Source organism: Mauremys reevesii, linkage group 4 (genome assembly GCF_016161935.1).
Source record: "Mauremys reevesii isolate NIE-2019 linkage group 4, ASM1616193v1, whole genome shotgun sequence".
NCBI classification, from domain to species: Eukaryota; Metazoa; Chordata; order Testudines; family Geoemydidae; genus Mauremys; species Mauremys reevesii.
In genome coordinates this window covers 20699018-20720477 of record NC_052626.1, presented here as the reverse complement: position 1 = coordinate 20720477, position 21460 = coordinate 20699018, and the positions used below count along the sequence as shown (strand labels likewise).

At 46.1% G+C, this 21460-nt stretch overlaps 1 long non-coding RNA gene across 2 annotated transcripts in view; it reads right to left on the bottom strand.

Moving 5' to 3' along the window:
• Positions 1–8079: 8079 nt before the first annotated feature.
• Positions 8080–21460, bottom strand: part of LOC120404514 — a 35634-nt gene continuing 22253 nt past the window's right edge. For both annotated transcript variants that reach the window (XR_005598026.1, XR_005598025.1), the window contains exons 2-3: positions 12614–12651; positions 8080–8257 (exon numbers count right to left, since the gene is read on the bottom strand). This is a non-coding gene — a long non-coding RNA (uncharacterized LOC120404514). The remainder of the gene's footprint in view (positions 8258–12613; positions 12652–21460) is intronic.

The following is a 21460-nucleotide window of genomic DNA, read 5'->3' as shown; positions in this document are numbered from 1 at the left end:
CCCTAATGCTGCCCCTTTCTGTGCCTCTCTCTGGCATCGGAATTCCAGCCCAGCTTTGACATTTCATCCCCAGCAAGCAGGGTTATTATTTGCTGTATATTCGGACATCCAAACTTTACCAAACTGATGGCCACGTTGGCAACATGTCAGCAGCCTGAAGGAAGCTCCAAACTTGCATGAAGCAGAATAGGTTGAAATTGCCCTTAATTTAAATACCGATCTGCAGCCCACAGAGATGGCAGCTTCAACCTATTCTGTTTCATGCAAATGCTCCATCTTGAAGACACAGTCTGTCTTGGATCCAGATCACAGACATTATTAGAGCAAGTCCATCCTCCAGCACGTGTGGGCTATAGTTTCCAGTTAGGAGTGAGGCATGCTGGGAGCAGCTGTCTTCAAAGGCTGCACCTAATTAAAGGGCTGTCACTGTTTTTGACCCAATCAATCATTTCCAAAGTTTTCAATATTTTCTCTCTACCCCTTTTCTAGCTCCTTCCCTGTCTGGTTCAAGCTGGGGCTGCTGGTACTGCTCTAATGGAGCCCAGTTCATCATTGTCCTGTGGGTCCCCTTGCATAAAAGGGCTGTAAACAGGCATGAACCGCCCCCCCACCACCACCACACACACACCCCTGAGGAATATCCCCAGCATGGGGAACCTCTGCACCACTTCCAAAGGAGCCCTTGGTTCACAGGGCATTCAGGGAGGGCCAGAAAGTGGAAGGGAGAGATTATTAGCGGATAGGGACATGGCCAGGGTGGATCTGCATCCCTGTGGTTCTACAACCTGGCAATAGGAACCATTGTCTCAGGGGTGCAAATTAGGGTAACCTTAGAAGCCACTGAGAGGGCTAAACCATCCCCTGGCAGTGTCTACTCTGGGCAGTTCGTAAACAGGGGAAGCAGACCCCCCATCCCAGTGACTTTCCTAGGCTTCACTGGGAACAGGAGTAAACTAGAAGTTAGCAAAACCCTGTATGGCACTAGCAGCAAGCACAAGGACAGCCTTAGCCATAAGGCAGTATGAAAAACCGAGGAGTTGCCCTACAGAAATATGGCTACATAAACAGAGAATGCATCAAAGGAAGTGCAGCCGTCAAAGCGCTCACAGTGTTTATAGCTATGCTCAAAAGCCTCAAAAACCAACTCAGGATCCCCTACTAATCTATTAAAATATCACAAGGGCTAAAGTGATATTGTGGAATGTATAAACCATACATTCCCATTTTGTTTGATTTGATCTCCTTATTAAACACTCCCAAGGAGCTCAAATTGCTTTTATGCAGGAAACGCTTCTCCAGATGAGCACGTACAGCATGAAACCCACAGGAAATTGGTTAAGGAGAAACCCACAGCAAACTGGTTCTTGTTCTAGAAGCTGAAGCTCGTGGTTCCAACTAGAAAGCCAGCCTGGGAAAGTACTGTAATTAAAGGTGTTGTCCCCGGTTCTCAGTTCCACCATGACCCTCTTATGCTGGCTATGCCTGCTACGGCCTGCAGAAAGGCCGGAGACATTTGCTGGCTACACGATTCAACAATGACGATCCATTTATGTATTAAAGAACAGAATTGGATAGATCTTTTCTGACACTCATCCCCTTGAAGAGCTTGTCTGGATACCTGGGGCAGATGAATGGTCTAGAGTGCTTCCCCGTTGCAAATGTAGGCTAAACCATTTCAAATTCTATTCCTGCCAAAAATTTATTTATCGTTTCTATGACTACAATGTGCATCTAGCTGATAATGGAGTAAACGCCCAGCAGAGCTTGAGATGATACAAATTCTTATCAATGTGCACTCTCTGTTGTCAGTGCACAAATAGGAAAGCATGTATTTATATGCTGTATATTAACCAGTGAAGGAGCAAAGCTTCACTCTTATTAAATCCTCCTTTCTAAATCAGACTGAAGCAAATTGTATGAAGCGTCTGTTTTTCAAAGGGAATTTGCCAGTATACTAGCATGGTGGTGGAGCCTGGGAAGTAAAGAATACATCTAGTAGATAGCACAGCACATGCAGCGCAATACTAGCTGCAAACTCTGAGTATGCTAGGCAGCAGTGCACCCCTTGGGTACCTTCTGGAATACTGCTAGAATATAAGCATAGGTGATGGAGGCACACAGTCTGTTCACATATGTTACATGCTGAAGGACCAGTAGGATGGGAGTCAAGTGGCTATGCCATTGTCAATCAGAAACGGACTGTGCCTCTTTTTGTTTGAAAAGGCAAGGCTTCCCTTTGGTAAGGCCCCACAGGTCTAGAAATCAGGCCCGAAATGCTACTAGGCAGTTGGCAGCTCCATACTGCCACCTAGCAAGAGCTGTAACCAGTTCACGCACATGGCCCATGACCCTCTGCAGACACAGACCATGGGAAGTTCCGCCACAAGGGGTCTGACAGGGAGCAACCTCATGGCTGCTGATTGACTCCCCACCCTATATAAACCTAAGGGCATTCCAGAAAGCGTCCAGGCAACAGTGTGGATTTCCTGTAGCTGTCATGACCATTCCTTGCTCCTTAATTCCTGGCTTCGACCTCAGCTTGATTTGGAATTTGCCTTCTGACTCAGACACTGACCCTTATTATCGACCCTGATTACCCTTTACTCCATGCCTCAGGGTTGCTCCTGCTCCAACCCTTGGTCCTGACTGCCTGTGTTGGGATCCTGACACCTTTAAGCCTAACCAAACATTGTAGATTTTGTGTGTGTTTGATTTTTTGGAATGGCCAATGAAGTGCACAACTCCCCACAGAGAGAATCAGGACACAGAAATGGGGGTTCTGAAAAGAGACTTTGGCAAAACAACTGCCCCCACCCTCCCAGGGCCAAGACGTTATGCCTCGTTGTGAAGCATCTCCACCCAGACTACACCCAGCACTGCACGTGAACCAGCCACTACAGACCTATTATATTCTATGCAGGTTCTCATACTGTGCGTATCACCTCAATGATATTATTACCTCAACACCAACCAGCAGATTCAGCTTGCACAGTTGCAAAGCACAACAGGACCAAGTTTAGACATTCCCAAACCCAGACAGGCAGACAATTAAAGGTCCTCTTTCAGCAACCTGCAGGAAACCTTGAGGGCGGAGCACAGGTTGCAGGAGGGAAGAGTTTGAAGGAGGCACCAAGAAGCCAGTCTGTGTGCAAGTGGCTGGAATGCTAGCTGCAGTTACAGCACCTCTGGAAATAGTTCTCTTAACAAACAGTGTTAAGTTTTAGAAACATGGAGTCTTCATGTTACTACCCAACACATGGTACAAAAAAACATGGCAGCACCAGGCACTCTAGTGAGGCCCACACCAAGGAAGACTGTGATTTAGGACATTCTGGTATTTCTGGGAATGGTGTGGGCCTTCCCCTGCCTGCATGACCTCACACACACCATCATATCACACGGGGAAACCATTTTGAAGAGCACACTGCTTCATCCCTGCCGGCATGACCTTACACACACGATGCATGTGAGTTCAAGCTGGCAGGAATGGAGCAGCACATGCTTCAAAATGGCATCTCCCATCCAATACTGGACAAAACTATGTCCAGTTTTGTTTCAGTACCAGATGGGGAACAAACTGCCCAAAAAGAGGGCTGCCCAGTTCAAAAAAATCGGATGAGTGGTGTCCCTACTGTGATTAACAAGCAAACAAAGCAACACCTAGAAACAGAGCAAACAGGCAGCATGGAGGGACTCCAAACACAGGGCTTGCTGAATTTGCAGACAAAATACTTTGGACAAGCATGGAAGCAGGGGAAGCAATAATTGAGTCTGTATGCAGAGCTGACCATGGGGGATAAAAAGACTTGGGAGAATTAAATTTTAAATTTTTTAAAATAATTTTGATAGAAAATATCAATGTTTATTTTTAAGCATTTTTTTCCAATTTGTATTGTTTTAAATGTTCTATTGTGAGAAATTATGGGGGGAGGAAGGGTAAACATCACACGTAAAAAATATACACAGTAAATATCTTCAAATCTAACTCGAATAAGTTCTCAAACAACATTTTTCTTACTCTGCCTATCTGTACATTTCTTTTATTATCAATGGAAATATTTTTCCTCAACATTTACAATAAAAATCTAATCCTTCTAAGCATAGGGATAAAGATGAAAAAATGAGGTAAAGCTTTTTTAAACTCTCTCTATAGGAAAACAGGACAAGACGTGAGAACCATTGCCAGGAATAATGCCCATAATGCTGGAACAGCTGGTAGAAGTGTTTGGGGAGTACTGTGACACCAGACAAAATGAAACTGTGGAGAGATACTGGTTTGTTTTTTTTAAACCTGAAACCAACAAACAGAGAGAACAGATAATAATTACATTGCAAGGCTGAGAACTCTGTTGTCCATGTGTAACTTTGGAGACATAAAAGATTCCCTGATTAGGAGACAGGATAATTTGTGGGACACTTGATTCCAGCTTCCACGAGTGGATCAGATCTAACCCCAGAAAAATGCTTCCAAATAGTAAGGGCAGATGAACTGCCCGGGGAAAGGATCAAAACAGCGATAGCTACTAGTGCAGAACAGGTACACAGGAACTCAGGAAGCAGGACAAAGATGGAGTGACTGAAAATGTGAACATCATAGTCCAGTGTATATACTGTGGAAAGCAACACAAAAAAGAAAAATGCCCAGTTTATGGACAATGGGGTAAAGGGAGTGGAAAACAGAACCACTGTCTGTTCCAATGCTGAAGCTACCCCAGGAAGAAGGGGAAAAAGCAGCAGAATGTGCAGTGATTGAGGATGTAGAGACTTCTAATGAAGAGGAGAATATCTGCAGTGTGACTTGGAGACTCTTTGGGATCTGCTAATGTACACGCACTACAGAAGAAGGCTGCCAGTCATTTAATTGCCATATTTACAGCTATGCTATTAGAACAACGACTAATTCAATCCCAGATGGATTGCTGAGCCAGCTGCAGAGTAATCCCAGCAACGCTGATAAACAGCAATATTATACTGCAGAAACATGACCAAGTGCTCGTGACGTACAATAAAACCATTCTGAGGCCAGTGGGCAAATACATACTGCTGATAAGAAACCCACAAAGCAAGAGATTATCTCTGGGAGTTATAGTAGCTGACGCATAGGAGTATCTCTCATAGCTGGGCAGTGCAAACCATGGATTTAGTTGCAATACAGCACCAGAATAGCCCCAGTTTGAGAGAGGAGGGAGAACAGTCACTGTGGGTCCTGTCCAGCATTCTAATAGAAAATACGGACCTAGAGAGCCTCAGCTAGCAGGTAGCCTGATGTAGGAGAGGTAAAAGAAATGGAGGTACATATGCAATATCCTGCAATAACAGTAATAACACAAACAAGTGGGATAGTGGTTTGAAGCCTATAAAGCTTAGCAGGCTGCAATGGGCTGGTGGTAAAGGTCATACACTAACAATCTCTGGTCCCAAGTCAGTAAAACTTGTCACAAAGAACATAGCAAAAATTGCTAAAAGGAAAGATGGATGTAGCAACCTGCCTGGAGTTTGGAGGGAGGATCACAGGTTGCAGGAGAGAGGAGTTTGAAGGAGACACCAGGAAGGCAATCTTCTGTGTTTACATGTCTAGAATGTTAACTGCAGTTCCAACATCTTTATACACAGTTTTCAGATTAGTTTTAGAAATATGGAATCCTCTCATGTTATTACCTAGCATGTAGTATGTGAAACATATTTTAAGTCCAAGGCTTAGTCACAGATAAGGCTGAGAGTCTGTCACAGAGGTCTGTGATTTTCTGTGACTTCCGGGACTTCTGCAGCAGCTGGTGCTGGCACAGGGGCCGCCTGGCTCAGGCAGCCCCTTGGCCAGCAGCAGCAGTTTAGGTGTGTGGGAGGGGGCTCAGGGCTAGGGGCGGAGGGTTGGGGTGTGGGGCGGCGCTTACCTCGGGTGGGGGGCTTCCCAGCTCCCACTAGCATAGCCCTGCAGCTCCTAGATGGCAGAGGGGACAGGGGTACTCTGCATGCTGTCTGCAGGCCCCGCCCCTGCAGGTCACATTGGCTGTGGTTCCTGGCCAATGGGAACTGTGTAGATAGTGCTTGTGGCAGGAGCAATGCACAGAGCCCCCTGGCCCATCCACTGCCTAGGAGCTGCAGGGATATGTGGAGCCAGGTACAGATCCTGCCAGCCGCACCAACCCTCCCCTGCTCCAGCACCAGTGGAGGTCCCAGGTGGCGTGCTGCTGCCCAGCTTCCCCCCCGCAGCACCAGTGGGGATCCCAGGCCACCTCCTCCAGCCCCCACAGCACCCCCAGACCACCCCCCCAACCCCTTGCCCCCAGACCACCCCCCCAGGTTTTAGTTAGGGGTATATAGTAAAAGTCATGGACAGGTCACGGTCCATGATTTTTTGTTTCCTGACCAGTCTATGACTTTTACTAAAAATACCTGTGACTAAAACATAGCCTTAGTCATAGACCATAAATAATCTCTGGGTAGTGCTTTACAAGCCACAGCACACTCACTCACCAATTTAAATTTCATAATGCTTATTTGCATGGTCCCAAAGGCCCACATTTTCAAGAGTCTAATCTGGCATGCTCAGAAACCTGGATGTGGATGCATGTGGCCTGCATCACTATTAAACATGGGCCTGAGCTGCAAAATTCATATGTGAGCACACATCCCTAGCTCCCAGAAAAAGTTATTGGGGTGTTTGTCCACTAGAGGAGGGAAGCTGAGCCACAAAATCCTAATCTGGGTTAGATCAGCATCTGCCGACAGTTTGGAGGTAGAAAGATGCAAGGTTTCTAGCTGGTATTCTTCCACACTCTGTTCAGGCATCTGACAACTCATCCTGTACACAAAATACTGACTGGGCACCACATCTATCTTCTAAACGGAGGCCAGGCTGCGGTCAAATCTTTAAATAGTAGCAGACACCGGCACAGTCCAAACAAGCTGCAGTTCAAAATGATAGAGTCAGTTTAACTCTGCAGCAACAGCAGAGAGCAGAGGCTGGGCATCTTCTGCCATTAAGCTGTCACGGCTCAAGTTTTGGGAACCCCAACTGCAGATTTACAGGTTCATCTCAAACACACTATATAGACCCCAGTGCCATGAAGAACAAGACTTTATCTTGAGCCCAGACCAACATCTAGCTACATGTGTACAGAAAAAAAAAAAAGGCCCTTTCAGGGCTAATCAGTCATAGCTCTTTTTCTCTTACCCGCATTGGCTATTCTCTTTCCAGAAAAAGACATTTTCTGAGAGATAGGGACAGGAGCTGCTCAACCCATATTAGCCCTATCACCAACTGCTTCCCATCAGGTTGAAGTCAGGTGAGTCCGCAGTAGAAGTCAGTAGGCCCCAGTTATTCTCTCCCCAATGCAGAGATAAATGTCAATCAATGGAGAGAAAAGTAGAAAACAAGAGGAGTCAAGAAATTAATCCAAACTGTAACTGCAAAGCAAAACAGCTTTCACATACACAGCACTCTACTGATGTAGGGCTAGAATCCAGGGGATGAAGTACCTATGGATTATACTAAACACACTATTAATGTGCTACACCAATACTATGTTAACTATGTGTTGGATCAGGAGGCCTAACAGTCTAGGCTTATGAAGTCATCTTTTCTTACCTCAGCCAAGAGTCCTGATGTTCTAACTAAGGCAGGACAGAGATGAGAGTAACTCCTCCCAAGCATTCTGGGTAACAGACCCTGCAGGGGGGAAGGGATAGAATACTCAGCACCTTCACCTGAGCCCACACTCAGATAGGGCAACTCCACTGAGTTGCCCCAGAGCACACCTGACTATGGGAACTGCTCCCAGTTGATAAATTGGGATGGGCTAGAGGAGGCTGAAAGGCAAATTAACTCATTAGTCCAGATGGTGCAAAAGGCACAGGAAGGGAGTCACCTAGAGATCTCCCCTCACCTAGTCTAAGGAACTGATGGCTTCATGTTACTGTTGGGAGGAGGTGGTATAGTCTGTAGGTGGGAAAGGACCCACTAAATAAATGGTACAAGATGTTTTACCAGAAGAAGGTCTTTGAGCAATTTGTGGGGCTAGAAAGTAGGTAGGGGCAAGTCCACCCTGCCACAGGAGCTTGAAATTCCACTTACAGAAAGTGATGTCTGAGGCAGAGCTAAAGGCATCGTTCCAGTCAGAAGGCATGGTCCAGCTGCTAATTCCCACAGTGAACTTATAAAAGATCAGGTCTAGAGGAACGCTGAATGTGGGTCTCCGATGAGATGTGCTGTTATGGAGATGCTGCCTGGTTTGGAAAGCAGATTGGTCTTTCTTGCCTATTGATAGGGGTGGGAAAGGTTATTTAGGAAGCAGCAGATGAACTTTAAAAAAAAATGATTTGGCCTATTGACTGTAGAGGAGAGTATGCCTATATTTAACAAACCCAGAGAGTGGGTGTCTCTGCATCTTCCCCCACCCCCTGAGAAACAGTTTATTATAGATAATTAGTCACTGTCAAATAATGAGAACAGGATGATGGGAATCCCTAGGTGGGATTGTTCAGGAGAAATATGCAGCTGCGCAAGTTCTGTTTCTCCTTCAAACCAGCAGTTCTTTAGTTGTTTAGGCTGTGGGTATTTTATTTAATCGATAATTAAGGCCTTACTTCATTTGTGATATTGCAGAAATTGCCAATCCTGCAGTATTAGGCTTCCACCACAATTTTGATTTTAATTCGTATCTTGATATGGACAAGTCTTCACAAAGCAAAGATGGGGTGTGACGGTGGGGTGCACGGCGCTAACAATCTATGCCTGTGAAATGTAAAAGGCTAAAGTGACTGGACTCGATTCTTCAGCAGTTGTTTAAGACTTTAGTCTTCTGAATTTACATTGTACTGGTCACTTTTTTTTTTAAATATAATATAGTTGCAGCAAAATGTCTGGTTATGAAAACAATTATCAGGCATAACATAATACTTGAGTATTTATATCATTCGAGCAAATTTTTCTTAAACAAATACTCAGACTTTTCCAAATGACCGCTATGAATAAAGGTCTATTATTTTTCTGTGATTCCTTGTCTTGTCTGCAACTCAGCCTCAATTATTTAAAGATCATGATTCAAGTAGGGCCTTAGCTATAATTGATGGCTCCTCCACTATGGAAAGCTGTAATGGAATGAGCTAATAACCAAAATAGGTTAAAGTTCACTATTGTCAAAAAAATTAAGAGGGTCCAAATTCAAGCATTATACAAGCGGGTGCGGAGCTGCACTCACATCAGGGCTGACTCTGACCTGTTGTTCCTAAGGGAATAAACAAAATTTGACAGGAAATTGGTTCTTTCAGTCAGATGTTACAATCACCTCTGCTACAATACATGCAGAAAATCAGGACCAGGTAACGGTCCTGCTAGTCATGTGGCAAGTTCTCATCACTGCTGCTGATTGGCTAAAACTGTGCTGCACATTCTATCGGGTGTGTTATCCTGTCTCACTTGCCCACCTGTTCGTCTCTTATGACCAGGGGCGGCTCTAGGATTTGTGCCGCCCCAAGCAGGGTGGCACGCCGCGGGGGGTGCTCTGGTGGTCGCTGGTCCCGCGGCTCCGGTGGACCTCCCACAGACGTGCCTGCGGAGGGTCTGCTGGTCCCGCGGCTCCGGTGGACCTCCCGCAGGCATGCCTGCGGATGCTCCACCGAAGCCACGGTACCAGCGGACCCTCCGCAGGCATGCCTGCGGGAGGTCCACCGGAGCCGCCTGCCGCCCTCCCACGGAACGCCGCCCCAAGCGAGCACTTGGCACACTGGGGTCTGGAGCCGGCCCTGGTTATGATGTGTCTGTTAAGCCCTGCTCCAAAGAGTTTATCACTTATTATGTTTGTAGATCACCTAGCACCACCTGGTTTGTAGGTGTTTCTGCAATATAAATGCTAAATAACAAGAGTGGGAGAATGTAACTTGTGGCATTGCAGTATTACACTGCCAGATTTTATCATAGGGTATTTCAGCTGCAGGCATTCAAAGTAGCAACTCGTTCCTTCAGGTATATGCGTATGTGCAGAGGAAAGATTAGAGGACACGGGGCTTTGTTTGTTTTGGAAACCCTCCAGAGTGGAAGTGCTCAGCCAATGTGCAGTGTTTTATTTGCTTTTTCTCTCATTAGCAGGAAATACTGACACTTTTAGCACTGATTAATTCTGATTATACTAACAATAGTCAGGAGAATTCTGGCCAGGAAGTGGAAACCTGAACATCCTACACAACCCAGCACAACAATTCATGAGCTGAGCTAACATGACCTCACCCTTGTGTTGGAATTATTAATACTATTTGAACATATTAATATGGGGAACCACCACACACTAATTTAACCATAAATTCCTTTATTAAATCCAAAGGCCAAATGGTATTTATACAATTACTCTAGACATGCCTAAATAGCCTAACTAATAAAAAATTTACTACACCTAAACAGTAACAAAATATTATAAGCATTTGATCAAGATACTTGCAAATAGACCAAACCCAGAGGTGCTTAGACCCATATTGGCTGAGTCCAATGTGGTCAGGCAGGTATTAGCAATGAACCCCTTTAAAAGTTTACTTTTTATACCCTTTAACAGACAAGTGATGTCATTGCCAATTACTGATTTCAGCTAAAAAACAACTTGAGACAATTCACCCTTATTTCCAGTCTTCATCCAGACAAGATGACCTGCTGCTCAGAAACAGGGAAGAATTGGTAGGGGAAGTAGAAGTGTGTGGAAACCTGGGCAGCAGTGACCATGAGATGGTTGAGTTCAGGATCCTCACAAAAGAAAGGATGATGGGATGGATTGCACCCTCAGCAAGTTTGCAGATGACACTAAGCTGGAGGGAGAGGTAGATAGGCTGGAAGGTAGGGATAGGGTACAGAGTGACCTAGACAAATTGGAGGTTTGGGCAAAAAGAAATCTGATGAGGTTCAACAAGGACAAGTGCAGAGTCCTGCACTTAGGATGAAAGAATCCCATGCACCGCTACAGGCTGGGGACCAACTGGCTAAGCAGCAGTTCTGCAGAAAAGTACCTGGGGATTACAGTGGACGAGAAGCTGGATATGCGTCAGCAATGTACCGTTGTTGCCAAGAAGGCTAACGACATATTGGGCTGCATTAGTAGGAGCATTGCCAACAGATCGAGGGAAGTGATTATTCCCCTATATTCAGCACTGGTGAGGCCACATCTGGAGTATTGCGACCAGTTTTGGGGCCCCCACTACAGAAAGGATGTGGACAAATTGGAGAGAGTCCAGCGGAGGGCAATGAAAATGATCAGGGGACTGGGGCACATGACTTACGAGGAGAGGCTGAGGGAACTGGGCTTGTTTAGTCTGCAGAAGAGAAGAGTGAGGGAGGATTTGATAACAGCCTTCAACTACCTGAAGGGGAGTTCCAAAGAGGATGAAGCTTGGCTGTTCTCAGTGGTGGCAGATGACAGAACAAGGAGCAATGGTCTCAAGTTGCAGAGGGGGAGGTCTAGGTTGGACATTAAGAAACACTATTTCACTAGGAGGGTGCTGAAGCACTAGAATGGGTTACCTAGGGAGGTGGTGGAATCTCCAGCCTTAGAAGTTTTTAAGGCCTGGTTTGACAAAGCCCTGGCTAGTATGATTTAGTTGGTGTTGGCCCTGCTTTGAGGAGGGGGTTGGACTAGATGACCCCCCGAGGTCTCTTGCAACCCTAATCTTCTATGATTCTAAGATTTGCAACTTCCTTTCCTCTTTATCACTTCCCTTTCTTCTTGCTGACCAGCACAACAGCTTTGTCATTGGACCTGGGTTCACATGGGAGATAACACTGGTATGCGGGGTGGGGAAGGGCAGTGTTGGCTCATTTTATGACAGGTTCTTTTTGTTTTATTTAAAGCCATCTGCGGTCACCCATATCAGTCTTCTTTTTAGAAATTCCCTTTGTCTCATTAGTTATTCTTTGAACCACATATCCTCCTGACTTCTGGCCTTATAACTCATTATTTTCAAGGCCTTCCTTCTACTGGCTAGACAGGGCCTTTAGTTACAACACTTTTCCTTAACCAAACTTAAACTAACTTTAATTTTATACTTATCCTACAACTTGTCTGCGTACTTGACTTTCTACACAAGTAGTCCCATTGACATCAACAGGACTATTCCCCTGTGTAGAGTTAAGCATATATAGTAGAATCTCAGAGTTACGCTCAACAGAGTTACAAACTGACCAGTCAACAACACACCTCATTTGGAACTGGAAGTACACAATCAGGCAGGAGCAGAGACCAAAAAAAAAAAGGCAAATACAGTACAGTGCTGTGTAAACTACTAAAAAAAAATAAAGGAAAAACCGCATTTTTCTTCTTCATAGTAAAGTTTCAAAGCTTTATTAAGTCAATGTTCAGTTGTAAACTTTTGAAAGAACAAACATAATGTGTTGTTTAGAGTTACGAACATTTCAGAGGTATGAACAACCTCCATTCCCTAAGTGTTTGTAACTCTGAGGTTCTATTTTCGTAAGTCTGTGCAGAACTGGGGCCAAAAATCTTGCAACACAATATAAATTCCTGTGTATTTAGGAACTATAAACAACATGGTAGCCAAATTGCTATTAAAACACAATTCAGTCCTGTAGTGCAGAGGGGGCCAAATTGTGCCCTACAGTTGTTTATGAAGCACATACCATAGTCCTAGCAGGCCAGATTCATCCTTGGAGTAAACCTGCAGAAGTCAATGAAATTATATCAGTGGTGAATTGGAAACATAGTTTTACAAGATTTGTTTGGCTGTATTTAATTTTTCCAAAACAACTCTCTATTTAGATGACCCTTTTGCCTCAGTACAGTGCATTTCACTGTTTCTAATGTATTTATTACCACACATCTCTCTGAGGTCAAGCAGAGCTATAACTGTACAGATGAAGAACCAGGCACAGAGAGATTGATGGTACGTCTACACTGCAGTTAAACACCCGTGGCTGGCCTGGGTCAGCTGACTCAGCCTCATGGGGCTCCGGCTGCAGGGTTGTTTAATTGAAGTGTAGACATTCGGGCTTCGGCGGACCCCATGCTCTGGGACCCTCTCTCTTCATGGGGTCCAGAGCTCAGACTTTAGCCTGAACCTGAACGTCCACACTGTAATTAAACAGCCTTACAAAACCAAGTCAGCTGGCACAGGCCAGCCATGGGTGTTTATTTGTAGTGTAGACATAATCCCCCTGACTTGCCCAAGATCACACAAGGGGTCTGCAGTAAAACAGAGAACTGAACCAAGGTCTACCCGAGTCCTAGGCTAGTACCTTAACCACTAGATCATCCTTCCTTTTCAATTATGCTGAAATAGGAAGTTCTCAAATGGCTGGATGGAACAGTCTCTCCCCACCCCCCAGTTTTTGAATAGCTACAACACTGTGCTGTTTGAGGTGCCATCTCTAGGATGAGTTTTGATTTTAAGACCTGATTTCCTATCATTAAAGTTCTCATGGCATTTTGTATAAGAGATGATCTGTTAGCCCTAGTGTTCAGCCATATTCCAAGTCGTTAATTACATTTGGCCTACCTAAAATTTCCCCAGCAGCACAAATTAGATACAGTGCTGTTCTTCACTTATTGCCCGACGTGGCTGCGTAATGCTCCTGTAGGCTGTTAAAGAGCTGCCACCTTGCTTTCTAGAACTGGCTGCATTTCAGCGACAACTGAAATGACTGAAGTATAATTTGGACAGAGTGTAAAACTTATCTCATGTTTGGTTGTCATAGTGATCACGATGGGATACCAATGTGAGTGTGTCTATTTTTAAATGTCACTGTTGTTGGGTTAATGTTGGAGCATTTCCCAGTGCCTTCCTCTGCCCTCTCATTCTTTTCCCTTTACTCAGTTCCTTTTGTTGGAGTGGCTCTGCCCTTTCCTGAGGCCCGTAAATCAGCCTCATGAAGTTTGACAGGGAGTTTTCAGGTTTTGGTGCCACTTCCTCTTGTCCTTTCAGCCAGTCCCCCTGTCTGTGGTACAATTCACACAGAGACCCAGGCACAGTCTTTTAAAGAACCAGATGTTTAAAAGACATAAAACCTGAAGATGTAGATAGGCGCCTGATGAGATTTTCAAAAGCATGTAGGCAGCTGCAGTTGTTGAAGTTGCAACAGCAACAAAAATGGTACGATAGGCCAAAGAGCCTGGGCATTGCACATCTCTGGCTGTTTACATTGCGAAGGGGCTTGAGCAACTTAAGACCATTAATTCCTGGGAAATGCCTTTCTGCTACTGAAAGTCTAATTACACTGAGCTGCTTTACTTTATAGAACAATCTCCTTCCTGGAACACCTTAATCTTTGTTCCAGTATTTGTTGGGGGGCTTTGTACAAACGGCAGTCTGAGCCATTGTTACAATGATGAACTTTGGCTTGGTTTGGATGTAAATGATCTTTTCCAGACTAGAACATGCAAATTACAAATGGCAAAAACACCCTGAGAAGGCAGTGGAAATTCCAAGCACAGTGACTAACTGCAGAGTCTCACTGAGAGGGGAAAACTTATCAAAGGCTAGCTGGGAAACAGCTACAATTAAGAGACAAAACTGTTTGAGATGCAAGCTTTGTGGCTGGTCTTGCTGCTGCTCCGCATGCTGAATTCTCACGGACTCCAAACCAGGAAACTCAGCTGCTTAAGTTCAGTTTTAAATTTGGGGATCCATCTGAATCCAAAAGTGAACATTGAAGTCAGGGGACACAACACAAGCAACCCCAAATCCCCCCGCAAATTTGTATGCATCCCTGTACAATTATTAAACTACCAACTTTTGAACAGACCAGGACCTAAAACAAGGGCACTCAAACTAATTCATAGCGTAGCCAACGTCTTAATAGAATGATTGTTGCATGAACCCCACTCACACATAGGCAGGCTGCCTCCCATTCACAATTGCATTATGTTCCTGTGGCAACTAAAACAGCAACCAATATAGAAAAGTAACATCGGGAAAGCATTTCATATATTTGCAGCTGTCATCAATAGCATCTCTGCATTGTCCTCTCTGAAAACAATTAGTGGCCCTCTACTTTTGCTCGTCGTTTCATCTCCCCTTCCCACCCGTTCTGATCCGCTCTCTCTCTCCTGCACATGCTCCTTTGCTGACCGGTCCCCTCCTCCTCTATTTACTCACCATCATGGGCAGTGGGTAGCATAGGCAGGGGAAGGCTGTGCCTCCCCAAACAGCCCGGCGTGGCCCTGCCCACGCTCCGCACCCAGACCCCTTTCTGCCTGCTTCCAGTTCCCTTTCCACCCCCAGTACCCACTCTTCTGTGGCCGAGAAGCTGGGGCAGGCAGGCTGGGGCCAGTGCGCACAAAGCCAGGGGCTGGGGCCACACCACGCCACCTCTCCGTCCAGCGCTGGGAGTGCTGGGGGTGGGGGCACTCTGGAGCTGGGGGCACTGGCCACCCCTAGAGGATGTGTGCTCTCCGGGCTCTGATGGGGGAGAGGGCGGAAGGGGAGGAGCGGGGCCTCAGGCAGAGGGGGAGGGGCTGGGGGGCTAGCCTCCTCCAGGGCATGTTCAGCTGCCGCCTAAGCTCACCATGCTTGAGTGTTTCACAGAGTGTTTCTGGTCTAAAGCAGAACAGGGAAAATTTGGCTGCTGAAGTGTAGGGGTTTGATGAAATTACCCACCCAGTAAGAAAAAGGAAGCCCTGAGTAGGAAGTGGAGAAAGGAAAAGCAGGTGTGTTTCCTCTTGGCACCATGTGCCCTAACTGCAGACCCAAGTCCACATCAGAGCTAAGGTTCACATCATTCAGTGCTTGAGTGATGACTGCATGATGGATCTGCATGAACAGGCCAACAACAGCAAAGAGGGGAAAGAGACTGGCAAGACAGTGGAGCGTCCTGGGAGTCCAGAGACAGGTACGGGCATGATACCAGAAGGAAGAAGGCCTTGCCCGTATTCTGGACCAGGACTGGCCCTGTTACTTGGTTAGGAAAGCGAGAAGGTTGCTCTATGACAAGATAACCGGCTCTGTGGATGAGGGGAAAGCAGTGGATGTGCTATTTCTGGACTTTAGCAAAGCTTTTGATACAGTCTCCCACAGTATTCTTGCCAGCAAGTTAAAGAAGTCTGGGCTGGATGAATGGACGGTAAGGTGGATAGAAAACTGGCTAGATGGTCGGGCTCAACGGGTAGTGATCAATGGTTCCATGTCTAGTTGGCAGCCGGTATCAAGTGGAGTGCCCCAAGGGTCGGTGCTGGGGCCGGTTTTGTTCAATATCTTCATTAACGATCTGGAGGATGGTGTGGACTGCACCCTTAGCAAGTTTGCAGATGACACTAAACTGGGAGGAGTGGTTGATACACTGGAGGGTAGGGATAGGATACAGAGGGACCTAGACAAATTAGAGGATTGGGCCAAAAGAAATCTGATGAGGTTCAACAAGGACAAGTGCAGAGTCCTGCACTTAGGACGGAAGAATCCCATGCACTGCTACAGACTAGGGACCGAATGGCTGGGTAGCAGTTCTGCAGAAAAGGACCTAGGGGTTACGGTGGACGAAAAGCTGAATATGAGTCAACAGTGTGCCCTTGTTGCTAAGAAGGCTAATGGCATTTTGGGTTGTATAAGTAGGGGCATTTCCAGCAGATCAAGGGATGTGATCATTCCCCTCTACTCAGCACTGGTGAGGCGTCATCTGGAGTACTGTGTCCAGTTTTGGGCCCCACACTACAAGAAGGATGTGGATAAATTGGAGAGAGTCCAGCGGAGGGCAACAAAAATGATTAGGGGGCTGGAGCACATGACTTATGAGGAGAGGCTGAGGGAACTGGGATTGTTTAGTCTGCAGAAGAGAAGAATGAGGGGGGATTTGATAGCTGCTTTCAACTGCCTGAAAGGGGGTTCCAAAGAGGATGGATCTAGACTGTTCTCAGTGGTAGAAGATGACAGAACAAGGAGTAATGGTCTCAAGTTGCAGAGGGGGAGGTTTAGGTTGGATATTAGGAAAAACTTTTTCACTAGTAGGGTGGTGAAGAACTGGAATGGGTTACCTAGGGAGGTAGTGGAATCTCCTTCCTTAGAGGTTTTTAAGGTCAGGCTTGACAAAGTCCTGGCTGGGATGATTTAGTTGGGTTTGGTCCTGCTTGAGCAGGGGGTTGGACTAGATGACCTCCTGAGGTCCCTTCCAACCCTGAGATTCTATGATTCTATGAAAGGTCATTGTGGCTCCTCCAGGTCCAAGGAAGAGAAGGAAAGATAACAAAAGATGTTAAACAGAAACATTATAATCTCTTCCAGCTGCTGAAGGTATCCAATCTGGCTGGTTCCAGCCCCATTTTGCAGGGATAGCTTTCAAACATAGCTATCATTTCTTCCTAAAACACTGAACCAGCTCCACGCCTCGCCTGGACTCTGTGTGTGTAACAGGTGACTCCAGCATACTCTGGCTTTTGAATTTGGATGGAACAATTAGTCTGGTGTTTGAGGCAGTGTGTGGAGCATGGTACAAGGTCCACTCCCTCTAACTGGCTAAAGAAACAGCTAGCCCCGTAAATTCCATTGCATTTCAAATAACTAAACACCAAGATTAGTTACCGTATAAAGAATGACACATGTGGATCTATCCTCTCATGAAGGTTCCAGGCCCTGTTTCTCATTCACACTAAGACCCCTTTACATTGCATCAGATTTCCCTAGGGTGCAGGTGTACAGTGCTGCCTGCTCACTTTTCTGAGTGAGCTAGTGGATAAAATCTCCGTGATTCCCAAATTCAGCTTTCAGAACAACACCCAGCACATCTACAAAATACAAAGACAGTGGCACATGCCAGCACATCCACAGTGTCCACATTTTTTACTGTAAAGTTACTACAGAGGAAGGTTGCTGTAGTGGTCTGAGCCCTGGAGATAGGAACGCCTGGATTCTACTCCCAGCTCTGACAATGGTTCCCTCTATAGCCCTGGACAAATTACTTAACCCCCGTCTCATTTTCCACATCTGGGAAATGGGGAACCTGCCACACCGGGAGTCTTGTGAAGGTGAATAACGCCCATTATGCGTAATGCCAGCAATGGAAAGGAGTCAGGCGACTAAACTAGTTGCTTCCCAGAGCCAGAGAGTTACCCAAGAGCTGTTATTACATGAGCACTGGAAATTGTAAGGGGTCACTCTCAGGTCCTGCAAAAGCTCTATCAGTCACACTGATTCCTGAGGTTAGGAAGTGAACTGGAAAATAAAGCAACAGTCACTTTCATCATTGTCCCTTCTAAAATCTGTCTCTCCTGCTTTTTCATGTTGCCATTAGGGAAAAAATATGAAAGACCTTAATTTGGAGGAGGACATATATTTATAAAATACAATTGGCCGTGCCCATTTTGGGCAGCAGAGAATCCTGAACCTTCCTCTCATTCAAAGAATGTGTACAACTGGCCATGTGTACAACTGGAACTATTCCTCACATTTCTGAGGCTGAACATGTTTACAAGGAAAATAAGTATTTATGTTTCAGACATTCCAAACACCATAACAAAAGGATGTCTTGCTTCGGTCCCTTGAGACTACCAGTCTGTGGGAAATTCCACTTTTACCACAGGGTTTCTGATCACAGCTGAGGTCTGGATTTTAAGGAAGTGATACAAGATGTGAAAGTCTTTGATGCCCAGAGACATCAAATTGGGAAGGTTTGGCTGCCATGCCGAATTCTGTAGTCCTTTCGAAGCCGTCCCACTTCCCGGTTTGTTGGTTGGTGCGGTGCTGCCTAATGAGGCATTTGAGAGATCTGCCACAGCCTGGTCCAGCCCTGCTCTCTGAATGGGCATCAGTCTAGTCTAAGGGGACTGAACCGCTGTATCCCACTGGCTGTTGAGCTCCCTAGGGCTGGGTAGTTACTGATCACTGCTCCTGGCTCTGGGTCACTCAGATGCACTTGCCAGATGCAGATCCCATGTTTGACACCCTTCTTGTCCCTGTAGTAAAGCTGCCTAAACCCTTGAACTAGAGTCTCAGTCCTCCCGAGCCCCCAGTTGCTTAGACCTGTTCCCATCAGTGTCCGCCTGGCTGGGTGAGCTCTAATTACACCCTTCAAGGACCATGTGACTGTTCAAGTAAGGAACACACAGGCTTTGCATAGGAACTTGGTAAACATATGCACTCTTCGTGCATAACTCCACACAAGAGTTACCCACACGCAGTCCCCGCCCTCAGGATCCTCACCTTTCCTGACAGCTCTTTGGGTCTCAGGACTGTCCATGTGCAGACTAGGTGGGAACTCTTTTTGTCTCCCCACAGCAAGGCCCCGCTGCTGCTGGCAGCGGTTGGCTCTTTCCACACAGAAAGCCTCCTGCTTACAAGGGCCCCACTTGGAGGCCGATGCCCTGGCCACGCTGTTCATGTGCCCAGCACCCTTGTTGCATAGAGGGTGGTAAGATGAATAAGAGACATTGGCGAGTCAGTAATCCTTGGTAGCCATCGGGGGAGGGGGGGTTGATTCTTCCTGTGTTAGTTCTCCATAAGGTGAGAAACACCGCATAAAATATGCACATCTCTCTTCTTTCTGAGTTCCTTTCTTATCACTGTTGCCCTCCTCCTCCCACCCTCATTCCCTTGGATTGGTTGTTGCGCCCACTTGTCGCATCCTGTATTAGTTTAGACGGTAAATGCTCCTGGGTGGGGACATGTCTTCGTGAGTGTTTGTACAGCACCTAGCACAAAGGAGCCTGAATGGGGCCTCTGAGTGCTGCTGTCAAACAAACAATAACACATAGGATAACTCGCATTTTGAGTTGTGCCACCCCTCCCTGGATATTCTGCACATCTCTCATTACAAAGCAGCTACATCCTTCACAAAGGTACAGGGTAGGTGGCAACACACCTGCCAGGGTGCATTATACACACAGAGATAAATCGGATGAGCTGTTACTGTGGGAGGCTAGCGCTGTGCTATTGGAAGCTGTGCCTTCAAGGGCTGAGCTTCCCAGACAGGGTCTGGGCAGGACACTGTGAAGCTCAGGTTATGCATAGCAACAGATCCAATTCCTCAAAGGTACTTAGACTCCGAGCTTCCACTGGGAGTGATCACTGAACCCCCTAAGGACAGTCAAAAGGCCTGGTGTATCTGAGGAAAAGACTCCATGCTTCCCAAGACATTATGTTTTTTGCAGTGAACAATTTACAGTCTCCGGCCATGGGGTAGTAACACAGGCATTGACATACGATCAAACTAATAATCCATCTAGGCCAGTGTCCTCTTTCTGACAATGGACAATAACAGCTGTGCCATGAGAAGGCCCAAGAAATCCTCTGAGGACGATTATGGACAAACTCGCCCCTATGGAAAGTTTCTAACTCCAGACAGTAAGTGGTTGTCTTATGCCCTGAAGCAGGAGGATTGAAGTCCCTTATTCATTTTTATCCTAAGAATAACTGCTTCAGAACTAATTAATATCATCCCAGGATGAAAGGGTTAAGGACCTGCTCCTGCTTCTATTGAAGAGACTCCCATTGACCTCAGTGGGGTTTGGATTAGGTCCTAAGCCATCCAGTTCTAATTAATTCAATGGGGAGTTTCCCAGTTCACTACAATAGGAGCAGGCGCCAGGGCCTCCGTGCCATTTGGGAGGAATGAAATACTGTAGCAGGGTTATGTTTCATCACGACTTATGGAAAGGGTTATAACCAGGGGAGCACAGCCAAGTGCTGTGCGAGTCTGGAGAATAATTGTTGGTACAAGAGACAAATGCATTCTGCGGGGGGTGGGGGAGTGGGAGATTGTTTATGCTGTGACACTGCAGGGTCAGACATTATTAACCGATCTGTGTTTCCCCTCTCCAAGCTGAGGTGCAGTTGCACTGGAGAGGTGCAGATGATAAATGGGAGTGGGTGGTAAGCCTGATTTGCATTTCATTTCTAGATGACACCTCAGATTGTCTCGGTTCTGCAGCATCTTTGGGATGCCAAAGTTCATACCAATGGGATACATCCCACAATGTCTTGTTATGAGAAATAACCACCTTGTGGGTTTACATCTGGCATTTTAATCATCCTGTCACATAAATTTACCACCGTTTTTATAGCTGCACATGGATTTACAGGAGCTTGTGATGCACCCGCCAAGGCAGCCATAGCTGGGGAGTCTAAAGGACAGTGGGGATTCATTTAATAGAGCTGGAGGATGATGGTTTCAGAGTGACACTTTAAAAGCAAAAACAACGAGGAGTCCTTGTGGCACCTTAGAGACTAACAAACAATGTTCCGCTCCATGCATCTGATGAAGTGGGTTTTAGCCCACGAAAGCTTATGCCCAAATAAATGTGTTAGTCTCTAAGGTGCCACAAGGACTCCTCATTGTTTTTGCTGATACAGACTAACACAGCTACCACTCTGAAACTTTAAAAGCAGTGGCTGGTGCTGCATTTCCCAGTCATCTGGCTCACTGAGGCAGAGGTTCTCAACCTTTTTCTTTCTGAGCCCTCCCTCTCAACATGCTATAAAAACTCCATGGCCCAGCTGTGCCGCAATGACTTGTTTTTCTGCATATAAAAGCCTGCATTAGGGGGTA